The sequence below is a fragment of the Psammomys obesus genome, unplaced genomic scaffold (genome assembly GCF_907164565.1).
Source record: "Psammomys obesus unplaced genomic scaffold, mPsaObe1.curated_primary_1811, whole genome shotgun sequence".
In the NCBI taxonomy this organism is placed as follows: Eukaryota; Metazoa; Chordata; class Mammalia; order Rodentia; family Muridae; genus Psammomys; species Psammomys obesus.
Window position 1 is genome coordinate 42,713,014 of NW_026591086.1, and position 9,679 is coordinate 42,722,692.

The window sequence follows — 9,679 nt, forward strand, 5'->3', positions numbered from 1 at the left end:
AAATGTTCCTATAGCCTTGTGTTAATCTTTGTTGTTAACATGACTGTGTTTAGAATTGCCATGAAAATGTACCTCTGTATGTGCTGTGACTTGGGTGCCATTATCTCATGGCCTAGGGTCTTGATGAATAAAAAGGAAGCAAAGTGAGTACAAGCATCCATCTCTCTGCTTCCAAACTGAGGATGCCATGTGACCTCTTTCTCCTGCTATTATGTCTTCCCTGTCTTCTTCACTGCCTTCCATAGAACTATAAGCCAAAACAAATCCGTTTTACCATTAGGGAAATGCAAATCAAAACTACTTTGAGATTCCATTTTATGCCAGTCAGAATGACTAACATCAATAACTTAAATGGCAGTTCATGTTGGCAAGGAAGAAAGAAGAACCCTCCTCCATTGCTAGTGGGAATACAAACTTGTGCAACCACTATGAAAATCAGTATGGTGGTTCCTCAGAAAATTAATAATCTGTCTACCTCAAGATCCAGCTATACCACTCTTGGGCATTTACCCAAAGGACACTTGAGTCTACTACAAGGACACTTATTCTATCGTGTTTATTAAAGCTTTATTTATAATAGCTAGAAAATAAAAACAACCTAGATGTTCTTCAGCTGAGGAATGAATATAGAAAATGTGAGACATTTACACAATGGAGTATTACTCAACTGTTAAAACAAATGACATAAAATTTGCAAGGAAATGGTTCAAACTAGAAAAAAAATCATTCTGAAGGAGGTAACCCACACTTAGAAAGATAAATATGGTATGTATTCACTTATAAGGGGATATGAACCATTAAGTAAATGATAACCAAGCTATAATCCATAGATCCAGAGAATATAGGTATACCATAGGTATACACATTAGTATAGTACAGTACAGCATAGGTAGAGAGAAAGGGACTAGGCAGGGCACATGGACCTCTCTGAGAGGGAGAGGCAGAATACACTTTAGAAGTGGACTGCAGTGGGGGACAGGAATGGGAGAATCATGTAGGGAGAAAGAGGGGAGCTGGGAGGCATTTGACGGGTGGTGTGGAACCCTAGTGCAGTGGGAACTTTCTAAAGTATATGAAGGCAATCCTAATGAAGTCTCCAAATAATGAGGAAACAAAACCAACTGGTCATCTCTTGGCACCAAATGAAGTTTCCTTGGGACTGGATTATATTCAATTGAGTTGTCGGATAAAGGAGTTCCAAGGATATCCCCAAATAACCCAGGCTGTTATCAAGACAGGTTGCTCTCCGCAAACTGACACCAAGGCCCGATTGACAGCTCACTGAAATGGGGAAGATGGGCTGGTGCCTACATAGAACCTTTGCTCTTATGTTCTAGTGTCTTTGGTATAGTAAAGTAGTCTGCAGGCTACTAAAAGAGAAATGTAAACACCAAACCCCACCACAAAACCTTTGATCTACAGGCTGTCCTGCCTACAAAATATGCTAGAGCAATTTGGGAACAAAGTTTGTGCTAGTAACCAACCAATGTGTGATGTCACTTAAGGCCCACTCCATGAGATAGAATCCATGCCTGATACTGCTTGGGTGACCAAGAACCTGAGACCAGATAGGCCAGAGAACTAGGGTAAAACCAAATACTAGTCATCTAAAGTAAACAAACAAATAAACAAACAAATAAATAAATATAAAGTAACAATAAAATGACAAAATGACTCCTAATGGTATCAGGCTTTACTCATCAACAGAGAAGCTTCCACAGCCACACACTACACAGAGTGAGACTTTGAAACATGTAGGTCTAAATGAGATGTCTTCAGGTTCCTCCTCCCCGGAGCTCAGAGATCCACCCTACCCCCAGAAGAAGAGGCAGACACAGCATAAGATCCAGAGAGTGGCTTACATAAATGTTTTTATTGAAGTGGAAAAAAAAAAGATCCATAGGATGGAGGACAGCAGAAGAACAAGACTTTCTAAATAATGAGCAAAGCTCATGTGAACCCACAAAGACTAAAGTAGTGCCTTGTCTTGGGTTTGTCTTTTTATTTTCTCTTTTTCATGCTGTTGATTTGCCTTGTCCAACTTTGAGGCGATGGTTTTGTTTTATCTCACTATGTTTTAGTTTGCTAAACAAGACAAAACAAGTTTCTTTACCCTCATGTTGCTTTTGTTAAGTGTTTGACACACACAGACACACACACACACCCAGAACAGAAAATTAACTGTTAAAAATCCCTATTTTGCTGGCTCCCCATGGAACAGACTGGCAGAGCACACCCAAGACAACCCCAGACCCAGAGAGACCCCAGGCGCCAACACTAATCTGAACAAGTTAAGTCGTGGAGAGATGGAAGAGAAAGAGAAGCAGAATGCTGTGTGTGCAGTGAAGAGTGGAGAGAAGCTCGGGCTCCAGAGAGAAGGAAGGTCCTGGTACGAGTCTGCCCCACATCACTTACAAATTAGTACTTCAGCTGAATCAATTCAGATTCTTCTATTAGAATTAGTTATTTTGTGTGTTCAAGTGTTTACCTGCATGTTTGTGTGTGCACCTGTGTATGCCTGGTGCCTGAGGAGGTCAGCAGAGGGCATCAGACCTACTGCACAGTTTTGTGAACAAAAACTCCACTTGTGTGTGGAACTGCTTTGTTGAATGGAAGAATTCCTATTTGCTAGGCCAGGCTCTAGCAAAACGGAGTCAGTGCATAGAATGAGCAACATGGTGCTTTCTTCAACACTGAAAATCAGTCATGTTAGCTGGGCATGTGGGACACTGCTCTAATCCCAGCACTTGGGAGGTGGAGGTATGTGAATCTCTGTGCGTTCAAGACCAGCCCTGTCTACATAGTGAGTTCTAAGCCAGTCAGGGCTGCATAGAGAAACCTTGTTTCAAATAAATCAATAGATAAATAAATAAATAAATAAATAGGTAGATAGATAAATAAATAAATAAATGTCATGCACCTCAAAAGTTATTTCTTTATAATCATCTAATCATTTTCCCAAGCTTAGAACTGACTTTATTAGAAAGACCATATGCATGCATCCTAGTTGTTACGTGCTAGGCAAAATCCTAAGTGCCTTATAAATCATGAGATGCTTCCTCACCACCAGCACCCAGGAGCTGTGTAATGTGACCCTGGATTCCATTTTTCTTAATGGAGAAAAAGCACAGTTGAAAGCACAGCTGACCAGTGACAGTGTTGGGATTCAAACTGACACAGCTGAATCCAATATGTGTACTCTGGAACACAACATACAGCTCCTTTTATTTTCCTATGATGCTGCTCTGTTAGTCTCTGTTTTAGTTCCTGATTATACAGTTACTTTCAAATTTGAATTCTTCTAAGGTCTCTGTTGGCAGAAATCTCATTTACTCTTCAGAGTATCTGCAATATCCAGCATTGTACTCGGGAAATAGAAGGTACTGGGGAGATGGTTTTGCCTGCACTCTGCTCATAAGAAGCTATGTAACGAAATGTAAGCACTCTGACCCGTTTGAAACAGGGCTGTGGTAACAGTAATATTGCCTCATTTGAGAGAACAGAGGCGGCTGCAGCTTAGAGTCTCACATAACGCAGGCTGGTCTAGAATTTGCCATGCAGCTGTGGTTGACTTTCAACTTATAATTCTCTGGTCTCTCCCTACCAGATGTTGAGATTACACGTGTGTGTCACCAGGGTTCCTGCATGTTAGGCAAGGATTCTACCCACGAAGCTGCACCCCTAGCCTCTACACCAATCACGCTGCAGCATCTTAACTCTGTAATCCCCCTTGTACTTTCTCATGGGTCCATGTACTTAGATTACTCTTGAGGAGGTATGAAGTCTAGAAAATTAGATTTTAAGACAAGATTAGTGGCCAGAGATGGCATAAGCAGTGAAATTGTACATGAATCGGAAGGTCATATGGCATTTCTAGACAAAGTAGCTCATATAATAGTGATAATTTTAAAAAAAAAATGATGTCTTGTATGCTAGTGACTTTTAGTTCTTTCAGGAGATAGTGTATGTATAAACTATGAAGTTTACAGTGTGTATAAAATATGGAGCTATACAATCTGTTCAAGGGCAGTGTTGGCAAGTGCCCACTCAACATATATCATCACTTATCCAATTATCCTAAATATTTAAAAATATATAGAATTCGATAAATGTTCATTTTATTTATTTACTTCATGAGTTAGCACCATCTCTATTGCTTACAAATTTTATGATACAAAAGCTGTAGTTTAATCCCTGTACTACACATATTCAACTTTCATATATTGGGAAAGGGCTTTTGAGACAAGATTTTACTGTGTAGCCAAGGGTGGCCTTGAACTTGTGGCAATCCTCTTTGCCTCAGCCTCTTGGGTTCTGGAATTATGGACATGAACTGTCATGCTATGCTTCACAGATTCATTTTTAAGCAAGCCTCTTGACAAACAAAAAGGTTTTTTTTAATGTGTAATGGAAAGATGGAGGTACATTTGGGAGTAGTTACATCAAATATATCAAAATATATTGCATGGAATTCTTAAAGAATAATAAAATAATAATGTAGTAAAAATATTACATTAAAAAGCTTAGTCTCTAGGGTTGGGAGGGAATGAGAGAGGGGGCTATGGCTGGGATACAAAGTAAATAACCTGTGATTAATATAAAAAATAAAAATTGATATTTAAAAAAAGTTTAGCCTCCTAGGTAAAAGAATATTTGTGAGAAAATGGCAACTATAATTCCAATTTCCAAAGGTGATTAGAAAAGTTCAACTATTTATTGAAAAGAAGATATACCAATATATATAACTTGTATGTATAGATAGATAAATATACAGATAGATAAACAGACACATATTTGAAATACAGAATTTAACAATATTTCTTCTGAGCATTCTTAGTCACAATGCTCTGTTTTAAATCTTTTCTGAAATGTATTTATTTAGAAGTATGGATTATTTTATACTTCAGGGATCATGTTTAACTGTGCATTTTAGTTTTCTTTTTTTACAAAAATAAAACAAAATAATTGTTACAAAAATTAAACAAACTCAGAGACTGAGAAAAGCTATGAAAAGAAAGACAACTTCAATATTGTTTCAATAGAAGCGTGTTTTTCTTATTAAATTTATGGGATGGGTTAAAAACGCACAAAAAAAAAAAAAAAAAAAAAAAAGAAAAGAAAAGAAAGAAAAACAAGCCAGAAACACAGCTGGAGTAGCACAGGCTTAGAGAGCCAATGAACCTACATCTCCCAAACCCCACCTCCTTTTAGGATGGTGATTTCTGAACTGGGTGTGGGTGTTCACTTGATTTGATAGCTGTCTACACTGGGAAAAAAAAAATTGTTGTCCTTTGACTCAGGGCAGCATATAGTATGTTATAGCTAAACTGCATTACAGTCTTATTTTTCTTTTTTAACCAGAGAAGAACACTTACTCATACCAGAAATCATTACCACACCCAAGGCAGCTCAGGTCTCAGGTAGTGCTGATGAAAGCTGGTGGTTATTTCCCAAGGAGCAGGGAGGCAGACATTTTAGGATATAGTGAGATGCTAGACAATTAAAATCATCTAAGATACTGCTGGTGTGGAGACTGATAAACGAAAATGGTTATACCTTAAGGAGAAGTCAAATCTACAATAACTAACTCACTTCCCCTGCTACCCAATTCTGAGGTTTCCTTTTTTTTTTTTTTTTTTTTTTTCCATGTTTAAGGGAAGCATGTAGCCATGCAAAGGGCAGAATTTAGCTGTGAATGTTTCTACATTTACTTTTACTGACTTTCCCATAGTTGCTAAACTGGAGAGAGAAATTATTTGCAGAAAAATTTGTGAAAGATGGTCAAGTGAGGCTCGTCTTCAGTTCCACATTTTAAAAAATGAGGCTCAGAGCAATTCTTTAATTCACACAAGTGTTTGAGATCTAGTGCACACAAAAGTCCAATATAAAGTACCAACCTCCCAAAAGTAAAATTTTTAATTGTTTTATTTTTTTAATATTAGTTACAATTTATTAACTTTGTATCCCAGCTGTAGCTTGTTCCCTCATTCCCTCCCAATCCCACCTTCCCTCCCTCATCTCCTCCCTGCCCCTTTCCAAGTCCACTGATAGAGGAGCTCCTCCCCTTCCATCAGACCCCAGCTTATCAGGTATCTTCAGGACTGGCTGTAATGTCCTCCTCTGTGGCCTAGCAGGGCTGCTCCTCCCTCAGAGCAGGGTAAGGGAGAGGTCAAAGACCCAGCCATTAAGTTCATGTCAGAAATAATCCCTATTCCCCTTACTAGAAAACTCACTTGGATACTGAGTACCACGGGCTACATCCGAGCAGGGATTCTAGGTTATATCCATACATGGTCCTTGGTTGGAGATACAGTCTCATGAAAGACCCCTGTACCCAGATATATTTGGTTCTTGTGGAGCTCCTATTTTCTCCAGATCATACTAACTCCCCCATCTTTCATATGATTCCCTGTACTCTGCTGAAGGTTTGGTTATGAGTCTCAGTATCTGCTTTGATACACTGCTAGGTAGAGTCTTTCAGAGGCCCTCTGCAGTAGGCTCCTCTCCTGTCACTTGTTTTCTCCTACTACCAATGTCCATCCCATTTGTCTTTCTAAGTGAGGATTGATCTTCTTACCCCGTGTCTTCTTTCTTCTTTATCTTCTTTAGGTGAACAGATTTTAGTATGTTAATCCTATCTTATAGGTCTAGTATCTACTTAAAGTGAGTATATACCGTGTGTGTCTTTCTGCTTCTGGGATACCTCACTCAGGATGATCTTTTCTATATCCTACCATTTGCCTGCAAATTTCATGATTTCCTTGTTTTTGATTGCTGAGTAGTATTCCATTGTGTAAAAATACCACAATTTCTGTATCCATTCCTCCGTTGATGGATACCTGGGTTGTTTCCAGGTTCTGGCTATTACGAATAAAGCTGCTACAAACATGGTTGAGCAAATGTCCTTGTTGTGTACTTGAGCATATTTTGGATATATGCCTAGGAGTGGTATAGCTGGATCTTGAGGAAGCACTATTCCTAATTGTCTAGAAACCGCCAGATTGATTTCCAAAGTGGTTGTACAAGTTTACATTCCCACCAGCAATGGAGGAGGGTTTACCTTTCTCCACAACCTCTTCAGCATGTGATATCACTTGAGTTTTTTATCTTAGCCATTCTGATGGGTGTAAGGTGAAATCTCAAGGTAGTTTTGATTTGCATCTCTCTGATGGCTAAGGATGTTGAGCATCTCTTTAAGTATTTTCTGCCATTCTACACTCCTCTACAGAGAGTTCTCTGTTTAGCTCTCTACCCCATTTTTTATTTGGATTACTTGATTTGTTGCTTTTTAACTTCTTGAGTTCTTTATATATTCTGGATATCAGGCCTCTGTCAGATATAGGGTTGGTGAAGATCCTTTCCCAGTCTGTAGGCTGTAGTTTTGTTCTGAAGACAATGTCTTTTACTCCACAGAAGCTTTTCAGTTTCATGAGGTCCCATTTATTGATTATTGCTCTTAGAGCCTGTGCTGTTGGTGTTCTGTTCAGGAAGTTGTCTCCTGTGCCAATGAGTTCCAGACTCTTCCCCACATTTTCTTCTAACAGATTTAATGTGTCTGGTTTTATGTTGAGGTCTTTGATCCACTTGGACTTTAGTTTTGTGCAGGGTGATAAATATGGATCAATTTTCATTTTTCTGCATGTAGACATCCAGTTGGACCAACACCATTTGTTGAAGATGCTGTCTTTTTTCCATTGAATGGTTTTGGCTTCTTTGTCAAAAATCAAGTATTCATAGGCATGTAGGTTTATTTCTGGGTCTTCTATTCAATTCCGTCATCCACTATTCTGTTTCTATGCCAACACCATGCAGTTTTTATTACTATTGCTCTGTAGTACAGCTTGAGATCAGGGATGGAGATACCTCCAGATGATCTGTTGTTGTACAGGATTGTTTTGGAGAGTCTGGATTTTTTGTTTCTCCATATGAAGTTGAGAATTTTTCTTTCAAGGTCTGTGAAGAATTGTGTTGGTAATTTGATGGGAATTGCATTGAATCTGTAGATTGCTTTTGGCAGGATGGCCATTTTCACTATGTTAATCCTACCAATCCATGAGCACGGGAGATCTTTCCACCTTCTGATATCTTCTTCAATTTCCTTCTTCAGAGACTTGAAGCTTTTCTCAAACAGGTCTTTCACTTGCTAGAAGTTAGAGTCACCCCAAGGTACTTTATGTTATTAGTGGCTATTGTGAAGGGTGTTGTTTCCCTGACTTCTTTCTCGGCCCTTTTGTCTTTGGTATACAGGAGAGCTTCTGATTTTTTTTTTTTTTTTTGTTAATCTTGTATCCAACCACTTTGCTGAAAGCGTTTATCAGCTGAAGGAGTTCTCTGTTTGAATTTTTAGGGTCGCTCATGTATACTATTATATTATCTGCAAATAATGAAACTTTGACCTCTTCAAAAGTAATCTTTTAATTCACACACATATAATAAAGCAACGACTGTAAAACTATCAAGAAGGCAAGGAGGCTGTTTTGTGTTAGATTTACAGACACCCCACTCCATCATTTCAATGATACTTATTAACTCAAATTTTTAAAAAATTTTTGGCATGAGAGTTCAAAGCCCGCTGCTGTTATTAAATTATGGCTGTAGTTTCTTAGGTGAGTGGTTGAATAAGCCGAAATCTTTAGAGGTAGAATGACTTGTTCAAGGGCATGCAGCTAGTTGCCAAGCAGACACAATTGCCAGCAAGCTGAGTCCTATTCTGTAAATTCCTCCTACATCATCACTTTTTGCTCATTTGCAGTCTCATGAAATGATGTACTTTAGAGTCAGGCAGGAGAAGCAGATTAGAGGCCAGTGTCATAAGGATCATGACTAGGAGAGGAAGTAGCTTGTTCTTTGCTCTAACAGCCAGTGGGTCTCAGAAGTTTGGGAGAGGACAGACTTATGGGAAGCTGTCCAGAGCGGAGGAGTTTACAACTGTTTACAATGCATTATTGAGGACACTGTCTGATGCCAGATTGTTTTGCCAAAGGGCCATGTTGTCTCACTGCATGAAGCCCAAAGGCTGTTTTGGAAGTAACTTCGGCTTGCTGGATTTCAGGCTATGAGACAGCATGTGTAAGGGAAGTTAACAAAAAAGGTTTGTATCACTGTATTAAAAAAAAAAAGTAAAGGTTTATTCAAATAATCTTACTCATAAACCATAAAGTCATTTCTCTCATTTTTAGAGCAAAAGATCGAAACATCTTTTAACCCAGTGCCAAAATGTGGCCTGAAATAGAAGAATGAGTGTAATAACTGCAGGAGAAACCAGGATCACCCAGGTGTTCTGCGGCTACTCCCTGAGCACGGCACTAGTGCAGACAAGTGAACATGAAGGATTTGGTTGCTCTCTGCCTACGGTGGCTCACACGAAGCCCATGCTGCTGCACTGAGAGATTTTGACCTTCTAAGAGCGGTGCTGATACCATCAGGGCACACTCACTCATTACGGTTTCAGGGCCTTAATATTTTCTGGCCCTGAAGTAGGTATCAGGAACCCTGAGAGTGCACAGCCCTCTGTGTCAAATTAGTGTTACAGTACCTCTTGCCACCATTGCCATTGGCACATACTGTTCCTGCCTGAGGCATTAGATGTCTAATTTGATCAATCTCAGACCCTATAATTTTAATTCAAGCCAAACCACAATCAAATCAGAAAGTTTCTAAAGCTGCCACCATCTTGGAA